The sequence below is a fragment of the Panicum virgatum genome, chromosome 9N (assembly GCF_016808335.1).
Source record: "Panicum virgatum strain AP13 chromosome 9N, P.virgatum_v5, whole genome shotgun sequence".
NCBI classification, from domain to species: domain Eukaryota; kingdom Viridiplantae; phylum Streptophyta; class Magnoliopsida; order Poales; family Poaceae; genus Panicum; species Panicum virgatum.
The window spans coordinates 25,709,225-25,722,845 of NC_053153.1; positions in this window are offsets into that span (position 1 = coordinate 25,709,225).

The window sequence follows — 13,621 nt, forward strand, 5'->3', positions numbered from 1 at the left end:
TTTGAGAAAAAGATGATCCCAAATAAAAAAGTTTGGACTGCTCGTCGAGCATATGAAATATTATAATTTTTTAAAATCGCTAGTGTTTCTATCGCGGTTTCAATATGCGGTAAGTTGCTACAGTTCCACTACCGGGCTGTGGGCGTGTGGGCCGTTCCATTTCGCTGGGCAAATGGAAGCTCAGCGCGTAGTAGTACGCCCCTCACGAGCTCTATTTACCCGCTGCTGCCGCCGCCGACCTGAACATGGTGTGGCGTGTTTGACGACGACCAAGTGAGGCCTTGTTTAGTTGCGTAAAGATTTGGGTGTAAAACATTGTAGCACTTTCGTTTGTATTTGATAATTATTGTCCCGTCATGGGTTAACTAGGCTCAAAAGATTCGTCTCGCAAATTACAATCTAACTGTGTAATTAGTTATTTTATTTAGCTACATTTAATACTTCATACATGCGTTGAAACATTCGATGTGATGGGGAATCTTGTAAAGTTTTGGAATTTTGAAGGGAACTAAACAGGGCCTGAATGAAGAGGCGCGTGTACTGTATCGCATAGTCTGAAATTCCGGCATGAATTGATTAAATCTTCCGCTGCCGTTCGCCAAGCTAATCCATCTCGAGCTCCGTGCAATCCGGTTGCTACAGCATTTTTGGCGGTAGGGGGTAGCCCATTTGTGAGTAATCTCCCTGTCTGGCTATCCTGAAAGTCTCCGATCCCTTCATTCGGCCGTCTGGACAGTGGGCAGACGCACACGGATGATGCAGCAGTCAACGACTGCAAAGATCCAGCCAAACTGATACCGACGGATTCTGCAGCCAAACGTCGGCAGCGCAGAATGCCTAACAGCTGCTTATTGGGTATGCGTGCCAGTACTAGTACACAAGTACCTTGTCGACCATGGACGGGAAGAATTCAAAACTGTCTTTTCATTCAAATTCTGGCTGCGGCACACACAGGAGAGTTCTCCACATCTAATTAAGCAAATCATACTCATATGCTTGTAGTAATGCAGCTCTGCAAGAGCTCATCATGTAACTATTGTTACGCAAAAATCAATACACTGGAATCCGAGGGCAATTGTTCGCCAAGCACGGAAAATAGACCAAGCGTGCCAGTCAATCTGACCTGTTGATTGACAAGGAGACAGGGTAAACGTTAAATTCGAGGGTGTATCGGCTGGAGTTCCGATTATCCCTCAGATAGGTGCATCGGCAAGATTTGCCGATACAATACACGACAAAAGAATATTTAAATGCAAGCGTGTAATAAACGAGTGTGTCGGCAGGATCAGCCGATGCACTAGACGACAAAACCGGCTTTGAGTAGCCGATTATGCGTGTGTAACAAGATCTAAGCTACGAATGTGTAACTCAAATGATGTAAACTAAAAACAGATCTAAACCGGCTCTAGAGATAACAAAAGTGTTACTACAAAATCTAAATCTGATCTAATATGTTTTTAGGTATGATAATGGCCAAAAAGCGTAGGAAAACCTACAAATCTAGCCGATATCGATAATTGGTGAATAAATATAGACGAGACGACAGCGATATGCCCGGAAGTCAAAGCCTAGATAAACTCGATAACTTTTGAATAGATCTGAACGAAGCCACAACGATGCGCCCGGAAACTAAAGCTCAGATTTACTCGATAAACGAAAACTTACCAGCAGATCAAGTCGCTCGAATGTGATGCGTCCTTGATCAGCTCGAAAGAACTCGCCGAAAAGAAAAGAAAAGTGGCGAAGTCGCCGAAAAGTAAATTGCAGGTAAAAAATAGAGTTTGTTTGTTGATCGTGTGATAGCCTTTTACAGAAGCTAACGGGTACATATTTATAGTCTGGACTAACTTGTCTGACAAGCATAATCTAAACTAAAAGGAAATACTAAAATACACGGACTCCTATTTCCTTCGTGGTATCCTTTCTAATAATAACCTCTTGACCGGCGTACAGAGCATATCCATCTGTTATTGTATATTCCTTCTCGAACTCTGCTCCCCGCAAATCAATCACGCACACAAGTATACGCCCAGCACAAAGATTCTTCCTTCCTTTTTAATATTGTGTGCATGTACGTCACCATGACTCGAAGTCAGGCAATCAGCCGATTCCACTGTAAGATAGCCGATTTCCACGCACTAGAATGGATTGTGCATATCAACGCCATTCAATTTATCTCCCCCTCATAGAATTGATACGCCACGCATGCATGTTCCTTAATGAATCGAACTGGTCACCATACTCTTAATTTAATGCACGTATGCCACTATCCGATGATCTTCATAATTCAGTTTACATCGGATTTGTCAAAATCCGGTGTCAACACAGGCCCCCCAGTTTCGGAGTATGAAGGCTTCATGCTTCGAAACTTTGTGAATCCATTACTTCAATTCACATGCTCATATCGTGGACTGAACACCTCGGCTCTTCTGACGCTGCTATTTTATAGCCGATGCTTTTATCAATTTTTAAAGCCAACTTGAAGAATCAAATCAACTATACTTTTCCTGCTAAATAACTTGGGTCTTTGAAAGATTTTTAAAATCAAAATAAAACTTTGCTCCTCAAATGATTCTCTCAGATCGCTAAATGTGTATGATTCCTCACCAAGGCATTGGGTCGCCTCTTTCCTCCCTACTAATAAGTCTTTTTGGTGGAGCTCAGGGTAGAGGATGAAGAGGTAGCATGCTTGTATTACATATTTTGCAAAGTCAAAAACTGGATCCAATGGAGAAAACAAGTCATACAATCAGATCAAGATGTGCCTGTGTGTGGAATTTTTCTGGATGGAACTCGCACCCCTTTCTGCATGACTCTATCTTTTATTTTGAGATATGGGCTAACTTTCTTTTTCTTTTTTCTTTCCCTTTTTTTTTGCTTCTGGGTTCGAATATATTTTTTCCTCTTGCATAGCCCATACCTTTTTGCATGATGAAGAGTCATGTCAAAGTGATGGAGTTTCTTTTTTGTGTGCGGATGGAAGACATATTACTGCGTAACTTCCGGTGTAGAAGTCAGCATGAATATATATGGAGTGTACGTGATCTTGATCTTAAAAGCATGAAACAAATCTCACAAGGGTCGCAAATAATTTGACAAAGCTCAATACAAAACAAGCAGCATATATGTGAGTTTTTCAAAGATATGCCAAAATATGGCTCTGGTAGGAATTTTATATCATTGAGGAGTTAAGCTATTTTATTTTCGCAAAATAAAATCCCCAAGTATTTTAGCAGTAAGAAGTAAGGTTTTTTTGATCATACCACATCGGCAGCGGGGCGGCAGCACCATAGTCTTGTGATCATTAGTTCTCGCTACTCAACAGTCATCGGCTGCAGTATAACTTGAGCACTGGCTGATAATTGGCTTCTTGTATCCCGTTGTCTGATGTCTAAACTTTGGCCCCTTCTTGAGTTGTAACCATCGACCCTGATCTCGTACAATATTGTGGTCGATCAGCCGAGTGACAGGAGTTGGTCTATCAGGTAATCCCATCGGCCTATCTGAGTTGGCCAAAGCAAGCAACGCCTCGGGCTTGTGCAGCACATGTAGGTATCATTACACAGGTAGTGATTTGCTTGCATTGGATTTCGATCTTGATTCCTAGCAGTACCATAACAAGACAATCGGCTCCTTGCATTTCCCACAGCCACAGGCCGATGCCTCTCCTGCATAGGTAATATATGCTTCCTGTTGCAACATCACCCGGATGACATCCATCAAGTACATATCCCTGATGGCTCCATCGTGTGAGATAATCTCTGCTAGCTGATTTCTGCATGATCGGCTTTGTTATTTCTACCGTCAACTCTTTGCATGCTGGAGTATTAGCTTTGTACGAGCGCCTTTAGCCCCACGTGCGTGAGTTGCAGATGGCATCATCAACGCGACTGCGTTGTGTCACCCCCGGCCAATGGCTTCATCATCTTCCCAGTCGCCGGCAATGGTGGCGGCATCGATCTAGGTGGTAGCACTATCCTGTTTGTCCAGCCCGACGCCCTTTACTTGCGGCAACATGTCATAGCAGCATTGTTTATTAGCCGATTGACCTCCCATCGGCTGTCCCTCTGTTAGCCGCGATATCACTTCCATCGGCTACTCATATTAGTAGTCTGCTGCCGATGAATCTGTCCGCCATGCAAATCGGCCAAGAAGAGTTGTTCAGTCATTGATTAGCCGATATATCCTATCGGCTCTTTTGCCAAATATGATCCACATCGGACGAACTATCATCCATGATCATCATACTCCTATCGGGTTCTGCTATTGCAGCATTTGCTCTTGCTGTCGGCTATGACGAAGTCAGGATTCCCATCAAGATACCCATATTTTATTGAAGCTTTCGTTCCTCCACCAGAGTCGATGTACCCTGAGCGGGATTGCCGAGGTCACAACTTTGGACCAATAACTATCCTCGGCATCAATGTGTCCATGAGGTCGCCAGCAACGCCAACCTGTTATCACCATGCCTAGAGCCACGCGCCAACTTGGTCGTCAATCAACTCGGCAATGTGATTCACTTCGGGTTCTAAGATGTCCGGCTCTGCCCCATCGCTGACACACTGCCACCTGCTCATCATCAGCCTCCATTCTCGCAATGGTAAGATGTTGCATAGCCGATTGAGTGACAGAAGAACTTCTTGATGAGGTTCCTCATTCTTCCTCCGGCCGATAGCATTCAAACTCATGAGCTCGATGTACTAGTTTAGCCTCCAAAGTTCAAGAACCAAAAATATGCAGGCCCAAACATGCTCCATACATCACCTGAATGCATCGGCCAAGGAGTGGTTAGAGGCGCACACACTAGCTTCCAACACGAGTGCTGATGTGGCCTTGCCGATGCGTTCCTGTATAGTGCCAATCTTGGTGCCGACGAATTGAAGGCTGTAAACTGAATTTTCTTGTCTTGCGGGAGAGCCAACGTATTTGCTCGGCAACGGCAACTAAGATTTGAACTACCTCCTGCCGAGTCATACGCCTTGGGGTGGTCATCAGTTTCATCTTTGTCAGTCATCCGATAAAACTGAGGCAGTGATGACTGCAAATGATGCATCTTCTCATAAGCCGATTGCCTGTGTCGGCTTTGGTCATGTTGGTCGGTACCACTATGGAGCCGATAGATGTATTGACCATCTTATAATAATTATTGGCATACTGTCCCCGAATATCTGGACCATAGTAAATCTTCTGCAGAGACTACATCGGTTAATACCCCTTGGCTGCATATCATGGGGCCAAGGAATAACATCATATGCCTCTTGTTGCCGATCAATCCTCTACAGCTGAAAACAAGGCAGCCGATGAACTAGTCCAACCACTTCATCGGCTATTCTTGTCATCGGCAGCAGAAACTCAAACAACTGGCTTGTCACGTTTCCTGTAGTAGTTGGTACACCAACAACCGAAGCGTTTGTTGTCGGCCGTCTGTTAGCTGCACAAGTACCTGATAGCTCCTCTTCATCGGCTGTGTGGGCTGATACTTCTTAAATGTTGACCAGTGAGTCCATCGGCCAATTGAAACATTCTATCTCGCGTTACCAACCACCAAACCGATAACACTTAGGCCATGCATATATAACTCAGCCGTGATCTTCAGTTGCCATTAAAGAATTAATCTGTCCCATCGACAGTTATGCTGGCTGGCGGCCACTCGATTTCTCATATTTTTCAGCCGATATTCTCAGACTTCAACAGAGTAATGCTTGGCCGATTGAAACATCTCATCAGCTCTTAGTATTATAACTACTCCGGTGATATCAGTTCGATAATCAACTCGTCAGCATTGATGATCCAGCTAACACATGAATCGTTCTTCGTGCCATTACAGACAATCATCAAGGCTAATGCAGTAAAAGCCACCGATGCCCTTGACGCCAATTGGGTCGCCGATTCACTCTGCGCCAATGCACTCATAAAGCTCATCACTGAACAGCAGCATTAGTTTAATACAGAGCCGATGAGATGAATCCAGATACCCAAGTCTCTTCTTCAAAGATTAATGATACAGCTCGAGATGCTCACGCTCTCAGAAGAGTAAAACTTCTAACAACCGATAGTTTTATCAGCTATCAATTGTAAGTGGAAGAAATATCTTCTTAATTAATTAATTAATCCCATTTTCATCAAAGACCAACCATGTCATCAGCAGCAGGACCAACCATGTCCGACTAGCTCATCATTGATAGAACCATGTCCAATAGAGTTCGATTACGTTGCTCAGACACACCATTTCTCTGAGGTGTTCTAGGCGGCGTAAGTTGTGGAACAATTCCGCAACTCTTTAGATGATTGCTTAACTCGTGGCTCAGATATTCACCTCCACGATCAGATCATAAAGCTTTAATTTTCTTGCCACATTGATTTTCAACTTCACTCTAAAATTCTTTGAACTTTTCAAAAGTTTCAGACTTATGCTTCATCAAGTAGACATAGCCATATCTACTCAAGTCATCAGTGAAAGTTATGAAGTATTGGAATCCACCTCTAGCAATCAAGCTCATTGGTCCACATACATCAGTATGTATGAGTTCCAGTAAGTCCATTGCTCTCTCTGGAAAACCTGTGAATGGTCTTGGTCATCTTGCCTAGCAAACAAGCTTCGCATGTCTCGTATGACTCAAAATCAAACGAAGTTAGAAGTCCATCCGAATGGAGCTTCTTCATGTGTTTCTCGCTTATATGACCGAGACGACAATGCCACATGTAGGTAGGATTCAAATCAGTAAGCCGAGGCCTTTTAACATTAATATTACAGATAGGTGAATCATCAAGATTTAAAACAAATAGCCCATTCACAATGGACGCAAAAGCCACAAACATATTATTCTTAGAGATAGTACAACCATTGTTTTCACTCGCAAAAGAATAACCATCCTTCATCAAACATGAAGGAGACAGAATGTTTTGACTCAAACTAGGAACAAAATAACAATTACTAAGCTCCAAGACAAATCCTGACGGTAGGTGAAGTTGCATCGTCCCGACGGCCACAGTAGCAACTCTTGCATTATTGCCGATGCGGAAGTCAACTTCTCCTCTTTCAACGTTTCTACTCTTTTTCATTCCCTGCATCGAATTGCATATATGAGCAACTAATCCGGTATCAAATACCCAAGAAATAACATAAGAGTCAGCGAGAAATATTTCTATAATTTGAACAACAAGCGTACCCGAGGTGGAAGAACGATTCTTCTGTGTGGCTAGGTATAGCTTGCAGTTCCTCTTCCAGTGTCCTGGCTGGTGACAATGAAAGCACTCCTTGTCTGCAGCTGGTCCAGGTTTAGCCTTGGGTGTAGGGTTTGGCTTGGGTTCGCAACCTTAGCCTTGCCCTTCTTCTTCTTCCAAGAAGAACCTTTCTTCTTAAAAGTAGGCTTATTCTGGACAGCCATCACTTGGCCACCACTTGTGCTTTTCTTGATGTCACTCTCTGCCGTCTTGAGCATGCCGCACAGCTCATTCAAGCCCTTCTCAGCCCGGTGCATGTGGTAGTTCGAGATGAAGTTCCCATAGCTTGGCGGTAAAGAGGCGAGAATAAAATCAGTGGCCAACTCTTGGCCAAGTGGGAAGCCCAGCTTCTCCAACCTCTGTGTGTAACCAACCATCTTGATTACATACGGACACACTGCAGCGCCTTCTGCCAGCTTGCTCTCGACAAAGGCCTTGGACACATTGAACCTTTCAGTCCTGACCTGAGTTTGAAACATGTCCTGAAGCGCCACGATCATATCGTGTGCCTCATGGTTTGTCCTCGAACTACATCTGTATGTCAGGTTCCATGCAAGCGAGCATAAGGCAGCTTACTTCAAGGTTGTTGTCACAAGCCTTTCTGTAAGCAGTCTTTTCCTCAGCAGGTGCATCATCAGCAAGCTCTTCTGGTAATGGGGTATCTAGAACATCTTCCTTTTTCTCTGCCCTGAGAACAATTCTCAGGTTGTGGATCCAATCTGCATAGTTAGTCCCATTCAGTTTGTCCTTCTCAAGGACCGAATGCAATGAAAAGGATTGGGTGTTATTGCAGACCATGTCTACAACAAAATAATAATGCAAAATATTGTTCACACGCGAGAAAAGGCTAGGGTTAGCCTTGGGTGCCCCCCTTCCCCTTGCTTTTATAGCCCCTGGGCGGTCCCTTAGGTGGGCTCTACTTGGGCCCCACCTTAGGCGTCCCTTTTGGGCCTGAGAGGCCCATTAGTGCACCTAAGCCCAGTCTAATTTGGATCTCATCCTTATCAGGCTTCTTTCCCTTAAGCGTGTGACCCTATGGGCTCACATGCGAATAGACATGGCCCGAGTACTCTTACTCGGCCCAATAGTAGATAGCGGCCTCTAGCAAGACATGTCAACTCCTATACGCACGCAGAGATCATATCAGACGAGCCGTCACAATGTCATATACATGTTGTTCCTTTTGCCTCACGATATTTGGTCTAGCTCCAAGCCAACCGCTCTTTCTCGATCCTGTGATTCGGAATCCTTGGTTAAATCTTAACCCCAGCATGGCCATGCATTTCCTGATTCGAATCACTCGAGGGGCCCAGAGATATCTCTCTCTTGCAGAGAGGGGCAAATCCCATCTTGACCGACCATGTCTCACATCATGCTTCTTGACAGACCCGAAAGCCACCTTTATAACTACCCAGTTATGGTGTAGCGTTTGATGGCTCCTAAGTAAGTCGGTTCACATTATTAGTTTGACATCCCCATGTCCATGACTTGTGAAACGTAGTCAATCAACTAGTACATGTGCCAGTCTAATATTCATGTGTGTCCTCACATGAACTCCGACTAGGAACATTTTAGAATATCCATACAAGTAAAGAGTTTCACAAATACTTCACATAAGCATTAATCAATACAAGTTGTCATCCATGAATATTCAAGGAACACTTTATTAACCATGAATACAAGGAAATATAATTGCCTCTAGGGCATATTTCCAACATAGATGACATACTGCTGATTGGAAATAATATTCCTATGCTTGAGTCCGTAAAGGCTTCATTGAAAATAGTTTTTCGATGAAGGATTTAGGAGCAGCAGCATACATACTGGGCATCAAGATCTATAGAGATAGATCAAAGAGTTTATAGGATTAAGCCAAGATACTTACATTGACAAAGTGTTGAAGCGGTTCAACATGGAAGAGGCAAAGAAAGGGTTCTTGCCTATGTCACATGGCATACATCTTAGCAAGACTCAGTGTCCTACGACGACTGATGAGCGAGAGCGCATGAGCAAAGTTCCATATGCCTCAGCAATTGGATCTATCTTGTATGCAATGATAAGTACACGGACAGATGTTTCTTATGCTCTAAGTGTTACGATCATGCACCAGTCAGATCCAGGTGAGAGTCACTGGACAGTTGTGAAAAACATCCTCAAGTACTTGAGAAGAACTAAGGATGTGCTCTTAGTCTATGGAGGTGAGGAGGAGCTCGTTGTAACCGGTTACACTGATGCTAGCTTCCAAACCGACAAAGACGATTCAAAGTCTCAGTCCGGTTTTGTTGTTCAAAGTAAATGGTGGTGCAGTTAGCTGGAAGAGTTCCAAGCAGGAGACGGTGGCCGATTCTACAACAGAAGCCGAGTGCATCGCAGCTTCGGAAGCTGCGAAGGAAGGTGTTTGGATAAGGAAGTTCCTTATTGAGCTTGGTGTGTTCCCTAATGCCTCTAGCCCGCTGGATCTCTACTGTGACAACAGTGGAGCTATTGCGCAAGCCAAGGATCCAAGGAATCACTAGAAAAGCAAACACGTTATGCTGCGATTTCATCTCATTCGAGAGTTCATCGACCGTGGTGAAATCAAGATATGCAAAATACACACGGACCTGAACATTTTAGATCCGTTGATAAAACCCCTTCCACAGCCCAAGCATGAGAGGCACACAAGAGCAATGGGTATTAGATACATTCTAGATTGACTGTAGTGCAAGTGGGAGACTGTTGGAAATATGCCCTAGAGACAATCATATTTCCTTGTATTCATGATTAATAAAGTGTTCATTGAATATTCATGGATGACAACTTGTATTGATTAATGCTTATGTGAAGTATTTGTAAAACTCTTTACTTGTATGAATATTCTAAAGTGTTCCTAGTCGGAGTTCATGTGAGGACACACATGAATATTAGACTAGCACATGTATTTGTTGATTGACTATATTTCACAAGTCATGGACATGGGGATGTCAAACTAATAATGTGGGCTCATGTGAGACATGAGACTGAACTGACCCAACACGAGATGATGACTTCTCATTACACAATATGTACGCTGTGTCCTAAGACCTGAGTTTGTCGTATGTACTCAAGATGTGAACCGACTTACTTAGGAGCCATCAAATGCTACACCGTAACTGGGTAGTTATAAAGGTGGCTTTCGGGTCTGTCAAAAAGCATGTTGTGAGACATGGTCGATCAAGATGGGATTTGCCCCTCTCTACAAGAGAGAGATATCTCTGGGCCCCTCGAGTGATTCGGATCAAGAAATGCATGGTCATGATAGGGTTTAGAGTTAACCAAGGATTCCGAATCACTGGATCGAGAAAGAGTGGTCGGCTTTAAGCGAGACCAAATATCGTGAGGCAAAGGGAAGAACATATATAAGATTGTGACGGCTCGACAGATATGATTCGCGCGTGCTTAGGAGTTGACATGTCTTGCTAGAGACCGCTATAAACTATTGGCGAGTAGGAGTACTGGGCCATGTCTATTCACGCGTGAGCCCATAGGGTCACACACTTAAGGGCCAGAAGCCTAATGAGGATGGGATCCAAATTAGACTAGGCTTAGATGCACTAATGGTCTTCAGTTGGCCCATTAGGGGATGCCCAAAGTGGGGCCCATGGGAGCCCACCTAGGGAACGCCCAAGGGGCTATAAATACAGGGGTTGGGGGCGGGTACTGTTCACTTCACCAGTGCCGCCGCCGCTACAGTAGCCGCCCCCTCCTCCCTACTTCGCTTCCGTGTGCATCAAACCCTAGTTCGTTTTCGCGGATCTAGCAATCCGTAGTGCGAAGCTTCTTCCCGTATGTACGTGTGGACTTCGTGGAGGTGCTGCACTTGCTGCACAAGTACGAGCCGTTTGTGAGGAGGTTCACACAACTGCACTGCCGGCTTCCATCTGCACTACACCGACGCGCTACAGAAGTTCCGCAACCGCGTGTCTAGTGGTTATTCCGTGATCTATAACTGCAGTAATCCAGGTTTATGCATAAATTTTTTTGTTTTTGCTACCCCATATTCCTACATTTGCTCATTCTATATTCACCAAACTCTGCATCAGCGAGATCGCGATCCAATAATGACAGTACAAAGTTCGGGAGAGGATCCGACCAAATGGCCGGATCCCTTACCAAACCAGAGAACTGGACTTAGAGACGGATGGCGATTACCTTTTTAAATAATATTTTAAGTTTAACTTAGTTGGCATTTTATTTTTGCCGCATAGCCTTCTTAGGGCCTTTTTCCACTGAAAGTGGTGTTCCCACGTTCCATTAGGGAAAACTCACATGAAATCACATGCTCGACGTACCACTGCACTTATCTTTTCTTTCGAGTACCTGCTTCTATTCTTCCTCCAAAAAGTAATGAGTTCCTCTCGACTCTCAAGACCAATCTTGCACGAATTTTCATATTTGGCTACTAAATCAAGGGCAACTGGACCAAAAAACATCCTATCGTCTGGAAGAGGAACTTTGTCCTCACGCCTTATTTTGTCTTTTATTTCAAGGGTCCTTCTCGTCTTCATGGGTTCGGCTCGACGACCCAACTCACACCTTAGATCCTCCCTTCCAGGAAAGGTCTCTCAGTCACAGGTTCTTCCCTCCTACACAACATCAAATGTATTGGCCAACTAGATGACAAACAAAAATAATAATCAAGCATGGAAGGCAAAATAATGATGTACCCAAAAGAGTCCGAAAGAGTTGCCACAATACCAACCGTAGCCCAACTCCGTTGGAATGACACCCCTTCGAGCCAAATGCCACATTTGCAACGTGGTCTTGGAGCCCTCTCACATGGCCATTTCTCCTTACCACTCTCAAATTCTTTAATTTGCTCTTCAGTGTAGTACCAGTGACTCTTGGGGCCGTAGATGTACTCCTGGAAGTCACATAAAGGCCATCCATCCTGCATGAAAAAAGAAATACACAACATAAAATTACTTGGTTAAATAATAGGTGATGCTAAACCAATTCAAAACCAGAGATACCGAATCTTACATGAGTGGTTAGCCTGCAACGGAAGAATAGAGTGAATTTTTTCGGGAGCTCAAGGTTGGGATGCTGCAGCTTGCAAGGATGTCCATAGTAGCAAAGGGGAGGTTTCTCCACGCGGATGCATGCTGCCATCTGTTTTTCTTCATTGGTCATTGGAGCAGTATTAGGTGGAGGAGGCACCCACCTCTTGAACTCATTGAGTGGCTTTGTCTCATCCTTATAATGTGGGAAAAGCCAGATCCTAGGGTCAAACTTGTCTGGTCCATCAATCCATTGAAAGAACATACACGGCTTTGTGAAGTAATATGCATCTCTTCCGCCACTCACAGTGTTCATTTCCCACTTAATTGAACACATGTAGTAGGCTCTACTGGCTGTAATCGGCCACCTAGATTGCTTCACCTCTGCCGGAATACCGCATTCACAATTTGGGACAGGTAGTGCAGGAGGGACTGGGGCATCCTCGCATGATACTGTAGGATACTGTATCTAAACCTTACGCTTGCGTTCCGCCATCAACCTGAAGACAATATCATTATTGGACATCCAAATAAGTTAAATCCCACTACTCAATCCTAGAATTCAAATTAATCGATACATCCACGTACTACCTCACATCCAAAACGTGAGCAGAGAACCATCTACATATCAAATAAAGCTCTAATCATGAGTACACTATCAACTACATTACATCCTAGAACAATGGAGAAGTATCTAAAAGTTCGACATCCTCAATCATTTTCTCCAACTCTTCATTTTTCTTAAACATACCCCTTGAAAGAACTGAGCTAATTCATCTATCTACAAAGAAAGCAACTACACAAACAATTCCAGGGTGCCTATTATCCATGAATGAAACTCATAATATTCTTCCCGCTACTCAATCCTAGAATACATATTAATCGGTGCATGCACGTACTACCTCACATCCAAATCGGGAGCAGAGTACCATCTACGTGTAATCAAAAACTCTAATCATGAGTACACTATCAAGTACAATACTATTTTCTCAAATCAAGACACAAACCCTAATCACTTGAACCACTAATAACTACTAATGTACATGGTCAAAAGAAGAGAAAATAGGGGCAATACCTTCGGGGAAGGATGAGGAACAATTCCCCCCCACTCCCCCCCCCCCGCAAAATGTCGGATTTTGGGGGGATCGGGGTGGGCGGCGGCCGGTGGCGGCGCTCTTCAAGGTGCTCTGCTCGGGCACAAGGAAGGAAAGAAAGAGAGGGTGGGGGAGAAGGGGCTGCCGCGAGCCCATGACATTAGCCCTGTCGTGCCAGCCCGCATGGCGCGACAAGGCTTGTCGCGCCAATGCATGTGGCGCGCCAGGCTCGGCCAGCCTGCCAGCGTGGCGGTTCTATCGTGCCACCCGCACTAGCGCGACAGA